This window comes from Ambystoma mexicanum, chromosome 3q, assembly GCF_040938575.1.
Source record: "Ambystoma mexicanum isolate Mex_15411 chromosome 3q, UKY_AmexF1_1, whole genome shotgun sequence".
Taxonomy (NCBI): domain Eukaryota; kingdom Metazoa; phylum Chordata; class Amphibia; order Caudata; family Ambystomatidae; genus Ambystoma; species Ambystoma mexicanum.
The window spans coordinates 304,199,965-304,212,158 of record NC_090926.1 but is presented as its reverse complement, the minus strand read 5'-3'; the positions used below and the strand labels follow the sequence as shown (position 1 = coordinate 304,212,158).

The window sequence follows — 12,194 nt, the reverse complement described above, 5'->3', positions numbered from 1 at the left end:
AGCAAAGAGCATATCAACTGGAAGACATGCGTTACTTACCGTGAAAGCATTTCTGATGATTGTATCTGCTTAGATTCCCATGCTGTGCATATAGTCCGACATCTAGTGGTAACCGCAGAGTATTGCATATCTTCTTTCGAGAATTGAAAGGGGACGTCAACACGGGTGTGCCTTTAACACCATCTCTATGCGACGTGTAGTGTACGCAAAATCCCTCATGCGTCGAGGTCGCTCCGATTGTATTTTTTCTGCCGTGAGGGAGCCTTATGACTATCGTGAGTACAGAAAAGAGAAAGTAGTAAGACGTCTATGTTCTTTCCATCCGAGCGGGGATGAAGGGTGGGCACATGTGAATCTAAGCAGAGTAATGCATGTCTTCTGATGCTTAGAATCACACGCTGTGCATAGACTAGCGAGCAGTATCCGGAGCTGGGTTGTGAGAAGGAACAGTAGTGAAAAGATGTCTTAGTACTGCTTTTCCCACCTGAGAATCAGACCTAGAATGAGTGTCTAGGCAATAGTGTTTTGTAAAGGTATGTACAGAACTCCAAGTTGCCGTTTTGCAAATGGACTCTAGGGGAACATTTGCAATGAATGCTATGGAAGCCCCATTGCCTCGAGAAGTATGCGCTCTAGGCTTGAAGGGCAGTTCTGTCTTAGCAAGAGTGTAACAGAGTGTCATGTATTTGACAATCCACCTTGAGATTGCCGATATAGAGACAGGATCTCCTTCTCTGCCAGCTGCCACTAAAACGAAAAATTGGCTCGTCTTTCTCAGTGGTTTAGTCCTGTCCAGGTAAAACATGACTTCCCTACAGACATCTAATGTGTGTAGGCTGCTTTCGGCCACGTTAGGGTTCTGGAAGAAAGTAGGCAGTCCTATTGATTGGTTCACATGAAACTTGGAGATAAATTTAGGCTAAAATCTAGGGTGAATGCGCAGAACCACCTTATCTCTGAACTGTAACGAAAGGGTCTTGAACTGAGAGAGCCTATAGTTCACTAACCCTTCTAATAGAAGTGATAGCCACTAGGAAGGCCGTCTTATAGGTAAGGTCCTTGAGACTTGCTTTATGCATAGGTTCAAATGGAGACCCCATAAGTCTGGTTAATACCACATTTAGGTCCCATCCGTGAGCTGGATTACAAATGGGGGGATGAATTCTCTTGACCCCCTCCATGAAAGCCTTAATAACTGGTATCTTCCACCACAACACCTTCTGTTGTGAAGTGGTGTAGGCTGAGAGAGCAGCTAAGTGAACCTTTAGGGAATTAAAAACCAGGCCCGAGTAAAGTAAGTGAGGCAGGTACAATATAATGTGTGTGGGGGAGCAGTCAATGGGATTGACGCCCTTTGAACTGCACCAGACAATGATGCGCTTCCATTTGCTGGAATAGCAATATCGGGTGTTGGGTTTCCTCGCTTCCCTAAGTATGTTCATGCATCTCTGAGGGAGTTGCAGGTGTCCGAATTCTATGACCTCAGGGGCCAGGCTGCTAAGTTCAATGATTGCGGGCATGGGTGGAGTGTCTGCCCTTTGTCCTGCGACATGTTGTACAGGCAAGGTAGCTTCACTGGGGGAGAGAGAGCCATCGCCATCAGATGAGCGAACCAGGGTTGGCGGGCCCACATGGGGGCCACCAATATCATGGTGACTGGTGCATCTTGTGCACTATCTTGTTGAGTAGAGGAGTCGGGGCGGTGTGGAGGGGAAGCGTAAACAAATTTCCCTGACCATGTGATCCAGAGACCGTTCCCCTTGGAACGGTTCTGGGGTACCTGGAGGCGTAGTCTTGGCATTGAGCGTTCTCCAGAGTTGCAAACAAGTCGATCTCTGGGAACCCACATTCTGCGAAAACATTGGGAGACGATGTCTTTGTGTAATCGCCATTCATACTCCGTGGTTAGTGGGAAATCGCTGCTGAGTATGTCTGCCAGAAGACTGAGTTCCCCTGGAACATGTTGAGACAACAGGAACATGAGAGCCCACTTCCAAATGTTCTGGGACAGTTTGGACAGCCCTAGAGAGTGAGTGCCGCCCCCCCTCCTTCCCCCGTTTGTTTAAATAATACGTGGCCGTGGTGCTGTGTGAGGATCAGGACCGTCTTCCCTTGCAGCTGTGTCTGAAAAGCTTCAGTGCCTTGAAAACTGCCAATAGTTCCAACAGATTTATGTGGTTGGATGCTCTGTCTGACGACCAAACTCTGCGCTGTTTGTTGAAGCAGGTGAGCTCCCCACCCTGTGAGAGATGCATCTGCAGTGAGTGGCCTCCACTGCGGGGGTGGTGAAGGATTTTCCCCTTCAAGAGGTTCTCTCTTGACCAGCACTGCAGCGAGAGAACGAGGGCTGGTGAGACAACCACTAGATCGTCCCATTGTCTGCTAGCCTAACACCACTGGCTGTTGAGCCACTCCTGCGTTGTACGCATGCGTGCGTGAGGAACCAAATAAATGCATGACGCCATCATTCCTGACAGTCGCATAGCCTTGCGTACCGTCACCTCTCGACTTGCTACATAGTGAGGGATTTGAAACAATATGTTTTGGACCCTCTCATTGGAGTGGAAGAAGAGGCCGTCCCTTGTTCGAATTAGAGCCCCTAGGAACTGCTTGACTTGACTGGGGTCTAAGCTGGATTTCTTTTCATTGATGGAGAATCCCAGGCTGCATAAAAGGTCTATAGTCCTTTGGGTATTTGACAGGCATGTCTCGTAAGAGTCCCCTGTTATGAGCCAGTCGTCGAGGTAAGGATGAACCGGGATGGATAGCCTGTGCAAGTGTGCTGCTGCCACTGCCAGTACCTTCGTAAATCCCCTTGGTGCCGAGGCTATGCCGAAGGGTAGTACTTTGAATTGATAGTGCTCGTCTTGTATCATGAACCTGAGGTATTTTCTGTGCGCCGGCAACATTGAAATATGAAAGTATGCATCTTTCATGTCCAATGTTGCCATGTAATACCCCCTGTCGCTGGGTGCAAATCTAGTACAGGGCGCATGGTGCAATCCTTTTTGGGTACAAGGAAGTGCACTGAATAAATACCCTTGATTACCTGTGGAAGAGGTACGACTTCTATGGCATCCTTTTCCTGCAGGGTCTCGACTTCTTGTAGCAGGATGCGCACGCAGATTTTGTGGCATCAGGCGTCTCTAACGTGGAGGTATGAATTGGGGAGACCGGCAGGATTTGAGTACCCACTGGTCTGTAGTTATCCCCTCCCATGCTTGAAGAAATGATGTTAGCCGGCCCCCGACCGGTGAGGTATGGGAGGGAACCCGGATCAGCGGGCCAATTTTGGCCTGAGGCCAGGAAGCCTCGAGGGGTAGCATTCCGGCCCCTTCCTTTCCCACGTCGTTGACCTGTTGGGGGATATGGTGTGGTGTAGCTGGTGGTTCCTTGGGGAGAGGACCAATTATTTCCCGACTGTACTGGTTTTGAGGGAAAGGTTGGCCACGAAAGGAAAATCTCAATCCACTCCCCCTCGTTGGGGAAGGCCTCTGGGTGATCTGATCCAGGGACTTGAGGAGGTCATGCTCTTTCTTAACAGTTTCGAGCACTTTGTATACTGCTTTCCCAAATAGATTAGTCTCTTCCACCGGCATATTTAGTAGTGAAGCTTGAGTTTTTGGTTTGAAACCAGAGTTTTGTAACCATGCGTGTCTATTGAGGAGGGTACCTTAGTCAAGGACCTGCCAGCCGTATCTGCTGCATCCAAAGTATTCTTTAAAATACTGTGATAAACTTGTCTGCCTTCTGCTACCGTGGAGAGCAAGCGAGCCCGCAGCGGTTCAGGGACTTCTTGAAGGCCCTCCTGTAGCATGGTCCATTGTGCGTCGGCATAACTAGCCATCAAAGTGGTGTTATTTGCGATGCACGTGGAAAAAGCCACGGCAGCCGTGACCCTCTTCCCAAGAGCATAAAGCCTCTTGCACTCCTTGTCCGGGGGTGCCTCTCCAGTTTATAGGGGAACCCCCGCTCTTTTTCTGGTTGTAGTTACCACCAGTGAGTCTGGAGTAGCATGGCCGTTGATGAAAAGTGGGTTGGAGGGTGAGGGTCGAAACAATTGTTCTACTCTAGGATTTACTGCTCTAGTTAGGGCAGGTGTTAATAAAGAATGGGTTAACAGCTTTTTGATCGAATTAAGCAGAGGAATTGCCTGGCTGGCCGGTGGCTTCTCTTAATATGTCCTCGACAAAATCAGCCTCTGGAACAGCTTCCTGGGTAGCAAAGTGGAAATGTTCCGCTGCTTTCCTTAATATGGCATTGTATGCCATTTGGTCATCAACCGGGGAGGCCTGTCGAGTGATTGTGGTGGGGGCAGGGGGGGAATCCAAGCACAGGCCATCAGGTTCCGGTGTAAGAGTAGGTGACTGCCAAGGCTGAGGATCACCCAGGTCAGGGTTATCCCCCCCCAACCCTCTGTGGGGTCGATATGAACATCCTCAGTATCAGCAAAGGGATATTCATCCTGATTGTATTGGTCCACAGGAACCTCATCTTCAGTGAGGTCATAAATTATATATCTCTTCTTCCTGGTAAGGATCGAAGACTTTTTGAAGTTTACCCACAGCCTCTTGGGTGTGGACAAACCTCTCTAACCTTTCCATACATCCCTCAAATTTCTCTCTGGTCCAAATAGATGCACCAGAGGAGTCTAGGGGTGGAAAAGGCTCTTGTAATGGATCTTCCGTCGCAGAATGTTGAGATTTCTCCTTTAACGTCGAAGAAATCCCTCCCATGCCTTCCGAAAAGCCTGTTCGGGGGACCAACGGTAGATGCGAGTCCTTTTGTCTGTCCTTAGGCCTCTCTGTGGGTTCCGATGAGTCCTTCGGCCTATCCCTGGATTTCGATGAATCCCTAGGTTTGTCCTTAGGTATCGACGAATCCCTGGACCGTTGCCTCTGATTATCTGCTGATATAATCCTAGCAATGCTTTCCGTAACCTCATCAGAGGTCTAAGGTGTCTAGAATGGTCCTGCGGTTGCGTGGTTGTTTTCAGCCGAACCAGGGTCTTTTTGACCGTGCGCACCTTCTTCTGATGCATCTCGACGGTCTCCTGAGTATTGGGGGCAGTGCCCTTCGATTCAGAATGCCCGGTCGCAATGCGCAACTGCGGTTGCGGGGAGGGCTGCCGATCCGGACAGGTGTGCCTGTTGGCGCTATGGGTCATTTCGACTGTTTTGTCAAAGACGTCCCGGGGGTTGTCTCTTTAGTGTGTAGAGAGTGTGTGTCCTTGTCGCCGGGGTATACAGTCCCCCACAGCAGGACCTGAGTCTTGACGGACGACGCGGAGCGAGAATGCTCTGCCGAGAGGTCAATGGCCTCCGAATCGGAGGCCTGTTCGTCACTTAGCCCCTCGCCACAATCAGCGGTTGTGGCCGCTGGAGAAATAGACTCGGCCTGCGACATTCCGTAGGCCGCCCACCGCTTAACACAGCGCTCTTTTACTGTCTTTGGACGCAGGACCTTGCAAACCGCACAAGCAGACTTGTCGTTATTCAGGGGCAAACACCTTATTACACTTAGTGTTCATCTTTCCAAGGAAATATGCCCTTGCAAGAAGCGCAAAACCTAAACGGTGACCTCTCCATAGCTGAGGAAACCTATAGTGACGAAGAGACCCAGGGAACAAAAATAGTAAAGGGAAAGGCATTCTCGGAAAAAGAAATGTCCACCCCGACCCCACTCTCCCTAATGTGTAGGCCGGCCAGAAGGCCCGGCCACGTGGTCGGCAGCGATATCCGGAACACGGTCCATGGAACCGGCTTCTGTGTAGATTCGGAAACAGCCGTCGATGGAATGAACGGTAGGATAATAATAACTTTAAAGTATACGACCAAGGGTCGAGGATAATAATAGCAATGTCTCTGGACGAGCTCTGCATAAGGCGACCAGTATGCTGGGCTGAAAAAAACAATCTGAGGGACCTCGACGCGCGAAGGATTTTGGATACACTACACGTCACATAGGCATAGTGTTACAGGCACACCCATGTCGACGTCCCCTTTCGATTCTTGAAAGGCAAGATGCAATAATCCGCAGTTACCACTGGATGTCAGACTATATGAACAGCATGTGATTCAAAGCAGATTAACAAGCATCAGAAACATTTTTCCCATGGCTTGTAAGGGGTCACACGTAAAAGGATACATTTTACCAGCCTTCAAGATCAGCACACCCTCCCTTTACATATACTCAGAACATGCATATAGTAAGTCACTGGTCTGGCGTTCCGGGCTTCACAGTCAAGAGACAATCAGGCCAATTCAAAATCAAGCAAACATGTGGAAAGGAACAAGTTACTTACCTGTAACTGTTGGTCTACAGCATGGGTCTGGCATGGATTCACATGCTCATGAATATTCCCTGTCGTCAGGCTGGGTATCCTTGATAAAAGAAAAACCAGTTTGTTTAGTTTCTAAACAGTCTTCCTTCAATAAACCAATCACTGAGTTCTGGGTAATAATGCCCCAGCCAATGACTGCCCTCTACCTAAGCCCCTCCTCTGGTAGCCATCTTCAGATTTGGTATCACGTAAAGTGGCAGTAGGACCAACAGAAGAGCCGCAGAAGGGAAGGCGGGAGGGTTCGCATGTGGATCCATGCCAGACGCATGCTGGAGAACAGTAGTTACAGGTAAGTAACTTGCTCCTTCTCCAGCATGGGGTCTGGCATGGATTCACAGGCTCATGAAAAAATGAATTCACAGCAGTACATAATTACACAACTACAGGAGGTGGGAAAGGCACAACAGAAGCAATCTCTTACCTACCCACCAGGCTCACCTTCAAGCGAACAGGTTGCACAGCACTGCTTGGCTGACTCAGGACTCCTCCCTGGAATCCCTGTCGACGCAGTAGAGTTTCGTGAAGGTGTGCGTCAACCTCCACGTAGCATTCCTGCAAATGTCCAGCAGGGGCACACCAGACAGGAATGCCGTTGTCGCAGCGATGGCTGTGGTGGAATGGGCACTCTGATGGCCAGGCAGCTGTCGGTTTGCCAACCGGTTACAGTAAGTGATGCAGCCGGAGAACCATCTGGAAATGGAAGCTTTGGGCAGGGCCTTCCCATGGTTCACAGGAGTAAAGTTCACAAAAAGTTAACACCAAGGATTCGTTGAGATGACATTCCGACGGAACCTTGGGCATGGAGGGGTGCGTCCACCACACTAACCTCGTCTCGTCGAATGTCTAGTAAGGCTGATTGCAGGACAGGGCTTGGATCTCAACTACTCTTCTTGCAGAGGAGATGGCCATGAGGAAAGTTGTCTTCCGTGACAGAAACTTGAGCTGAGCGAATGCATAGGCTTGAATGGGGATCTCATGAGCCTGGTCAGCACCATGTTGAGCTCCCACACCGGGGACAGAGCCTTCACAGGCGGGAACAAGCGGAACAGTCCCTTGATGAAATCTTTGACTAGATGGTGCGACCACAGTGAAGACCGTCATGGAGCACTGGTATAGCGGGAGATAGCTGACAGATGTACCTTGACGGAGGCGTGCAACAGCCCCGATTTAGCCAATGATAAATACGGAAGTACTTGAGGGGCTGTGACCCTCAGATGGTTGATCTGCGAAAGTTGCAAAATGCTTCAATTTGTGTCCATAGCATTTCAACGTCGACAACGACCTGGCCTTGGCGAGTCCCTCCCTGCAGTCTGCCGGAAAGTCGTAACCACCAAATTCTAATGCTGCAGTAGCCAGGCCTTCAGGTTCAGCGATCCTGGATCGTGGTGCAGAATTGCACCTACTTCCCTTGTGAGGAGATCCGTGGCCATGGGCAGCTTGACTGGAGGGGACGCTGACATGCTGAGAAGGTCCGGGTACCAGATCTGCCTTGGCTACGCTGGTGCGATGTGGATCATTCTGCATCGGTACCGTCTGAGTTGACTGATGACTCGAAGTAGCAGTGGCAACGGTGGAAACGCGTACAGAAACAGGCCTTCCCATGTAAAGGAGAATGCGTTCCCTCCCATGTTCCCCGGCTGGGGGAACCTGCTGGCGAACCTCTGGCACTTGCTGTTCATCGCCATCACAAACAGATCAATCTGGGGACTGCCCCATTTGAGGAAAAGGTTGTCCACTTGATCCTGCCGAAGTTCCCATTTGTGGCAAGAGCGCAGCTCCCTGCTGAGAGTCAGCAATGGTATTCTTTACCCCTGCCACGTGAAACGGAAAGAGTAACATCCCCTGGGTGATGGCCTAGTGCCACAAGTCCTGCGCCTCCTTGGAGAGCGCTAGGCATCTGGTGCCCCCCTGCTTCCGGATGTAAAACGTTGTGGTGGTATTGTCTGTGAAGACCCTCACCACTTTGCCCTTGAGGGACGGCAGAAACGACCTGAGGGCCCAAAACACTGCCCATAGTTCCGGTACGTTGATGTGCAGTGTCTTCTCTTCTGGCAGCCACATGCCTCTGGCGTGAAGACGTCTGGTGTGGGCTCCCCATCCTTCCAGAGAAGCGTCCGTCATGACCATCTCCTGGTACGGGGGCTCCGGAAGTCTGTGCCTCTGGTGATGTTGGAGAGCACGCCCCAGCACAGTATCGCCTGACGGAACTTCTTGTCGTGCGCGATCCTGTACTGGAAGCCTCAGGACATCTGAACCCAACAGGCATAGAGGAACTCCTAGAGTGGCCGCATCCGCAATATGCAGAGCCGAATCAGGTATATGCATGATGACATCATGCCGAGCAGCAACGTGATGGTCCTCACCATGGCGATCCTCAGTGCCAACAGCCGTTGCACCTTGCCCAAAATGGTCGCTAGCCTCTCCTCCGATGGAGACGCCAGACAGGACACCGTGTTGAGCCTGGATCCCAGGAACAGTGCGTCATGTGATGGAGTCAAGCAGGACTTTGCATAATTCACAGAGAACCCCAGGTCCGTCAGCAGTCAGACGGTCTTCGCCGTGTGATCGACGGCAATGTCCTTATGAGCCCGTCGTCAAGATAAGGATACACATGAATCCCCTGTAGTCATAGATGGGCCGCCAGCAGCACCAGGCACTTGGTGAAGACTCTGGGCGCTGACTTCAGTCCGAAGGGAAGAGCCTTGAACTGGTAATGCTTCCCTCGGACGACAAAGCACAGGAACATGCAAAGCTTTTCATGTATGGGGACGTGGAAGTACGCGTCCTCTAGTTCCAACAATGACAGAAAGTCTCCCTCCTCCAGCTACCGAGCACGTGCTGCATCGTGACCATCCTGAACTTCTGGGACTATATGTTTTTTTTGAGTCATCATAGGTCGTGAATGGGCCTCTAGCCCCCGGTCTTCTTTCTTACAAGAAAGTATCTTGAGTAAACTCCTGAGCCCTGGCGTCGCTGTGGAACCAGCTCTATCGCCCCATTTCTTAACATGGCCCGAACCTCAAGCAGAAGCTGAGGGATGTGGTGTTCCTGTCGGGCCACCGATGGTATTCGCAGACACTTACGTTGAAACGCCAAAGTGTGTCCGTGGGAACAGAGCTTCCAGCACCCATCCATTGGTGGAGATGGTCTCCCATACGCTGACGAAGTTCGCCAGCTAGCCTCCCACCAGGGTGCATGGTCAGTTCAATCCTGCTTGGAGGTCGGCGTGCTGCCTTGGGGTCCTTGATGATGACGGCAGCGGCCACCTCCGAAGGCCTTGGAGCAACACCTGTTGGCTTCTTGGGTCGAAGAACGGGAGGGTTGGCGGTAAAAGGATGAGCCCCTGCCGAAACCCTTCGAAGACCTGCTAGACTTCCCTCTTGAGGAACCAAAGGACGGCCGGTGTTGTTACAGTGTGCCCAAGGCACGGGCCGTCTCTGTGTCGGTCTTGATGGCCTGGAGCAATTCGACTGCCTTCCCGAACAGGTTGTCTCTGTCGAACGGCATGTCCAGGAGCCTTGTCTGGACCTCCTGCCCAAAGTTGGTGGCCTTGAGCCAGCTGCGACGGTGAAGGCAAACCCTGTTGCCCATCTGCCGGAAACCCGTGTCCGCAATGTCCAGGGCCACCATGATGGCGTGGTCTGACGCCACCTCGCCTTCCTGGAGAATCTCTAAAGCCTTGACCCGTTTGTCATCGGGGTGGAAATCCAGGAGTGGAGAATCTTGTACCAAAGCTCCCAGTTGTATCTGGCCACGATCGCTAAGGCGGTGGCCACCTTGACTGTCGTCGCCACCAAGTAGATTACCTTTCTACCCATGGAATCCAATTTCTTCCCCTCGTTGTCCGGGGGTGCAGATGAAGACGAACTCAACGACTTCTTCCTGACGGCCGCCGAGACCACAGAGTCCGGCGACGGTTGAGACCTCAGACACTTGGGCGCAGACTCCGCCAGCCGGTACTTCTTTTCAAGCCACTCTCTCTTTGCTGGGGCTTGTCGGACGAAGAAATGTCCTTGCCCTGGAGTTTTTCTCCACCCTCCAGCATCCTTCTTTGGGTCCTGAGGGTTCAGTCCCGGGCTAAGCTCCGGCATCCTCTTTTCCGAAGTCTTTTCTACTGGCTTGAACGAAGACTCTCGCCTGGCACGGACAGACACTCTGGCTGCCGCCGGGGCACCCTGGACGGGGTCAGCCCCTTTTGCCTTTGAAAGGGAGGCCACCGCCATCTTGATCGAGGACAACGGTTTGGATAACTTGGGCCTTCACGGGCAGGTAGGCCATCTTGTCCTGCTTGGCCTTCTCCTTCAGGGCAGTTCGGACACCTTGCCCTGCTTGGCCTTCTCTGGTGTCTCCCTTCCCCGGGGTAGCTGACTTCCACTTGGACGAAGAGCTGGAGCGGTGGCTGGAGATCGAGGCAGACGGAGTTGATGAACGCACCCCGACGGAAGCGGACTGGCAGTGCTTGGCCTTGTGTTGGGCCCCCACAGACGGAGCGCCTTCAAAGGACTTAGAAGCTCACTCAGGTTGGTTGGATCTGGAATAGGCATGAATCACCCAGGGTAGAGGCCCTGGTCTTGTGCCACGCCGCAAATGTGTCTATCGCTCATTGTGTGCTTGGTGAAGCCACAGCATATCTCACAATATTCATCTTTATGCGTCGGGTGTAGACAATACAGGCACTGGGAATGCTTTTCATCCATAAAAACCTTCTGCAAACTGCAGCTGGTGCACAGTTTGAAAATGGAAGCTCAGTCCTCCTCCGACATGATCCGGCGCGGTGTAGGTCTGAAGACTTCTGAAAGCTTCCAAGAAACTCAACGATTTCTGCCCTTGAGGGGCGATGAAAGATGCCGAAAATCGGGTACCCGTTAATCGGAAGGATAAGCAATGGAGCACATGGGCTCAATTGAATCAAAAACAGCTTAGCAAAAAACAAGAAAAAACGCAGAAAGCTCGAAGAGCGAAATGCAAGTACTCCCAACAAAAATCTGAAGATGGCTGCCAGAGGATGGGCTTAGGTACAGGGCAGTCATTGGCTGGGCGCATTATGACCCAGAGCTCAGTGATTGGTTTGTAGGAGAAACTAAGCAAACTTTTTTCTTTTACAGAGGGGAATACAGAGGGGAATATTCATGAGCATGTGAATGCATGCCAGACCCCATGCTGGAGAAGGTAAGAGACTTTGTGCACTCAGGATCTTGGAGAAAACTATTTACCTTCTGTAATGTTCTTTCTGGTGGACATGTTAATTCCACCCACCAATTCTTCTTCTCCTAAAAAGTCAGCACTGGAGAATGTTCAGGCACCAAATGGCCCAGTTCGTTTCAGTCCTTGACTTGTTTATCTCGGCTGCTCCATCTCAGGCTGGCACATCGTCATTGTCATTGGTAATTATGTACAGAGCAGTCAGTGGAATTTCCCTCAGTTCAGCGGTTTCCCACAACGGCAAGAAAAAGGAATGGCAGGATGGAGAACCTGGTCACTTGCTGTTAGGGAGAATTCTCTGTTTAGGCTGAATTTCCTAACCTAGTGAGTCCCCCCAGCAGCTTTGCTGGATTTTTTGGGGTTTATTTTTTTCTCCTGCCAAGAGTGAGACTCTTGTACCCTCACTCTTGGGCATGATTTGAGTGTGTTTCTTTGAAACTAAATGTGTTTAATGGGCTATGGGGTCTTTTACCCCATAGGGCTTCATGTGTTTTTGTGATATGTGTTACACAGCATCCTCAGTGCAGTGACACAGGGGTGTCATAGTAACCCCCCAGTATAGACTCCATACCCTGGGACTGACTACTGTCTCCCAGGGCATGTAAAGTCACCATTGACTTTACTAGTCTTAAATTCTGAACAGAACCAG

The 12,194-nt window shown here is 51.0% G+C and overlaps 1 protein-coding gene across 3 annotated transcripts in view; it reads right to left on the bottom strand.

The window, feature by feature from the left end:
- Positions 1-12,194, bottom strand: part of KMT2D (lysine methyltransferase 2D) — a 2,224,302-nt gene that overhangs the window by 109,517 nt on the left and 2,102,591 nt on the right. The window lies entirely within an intron of this gene.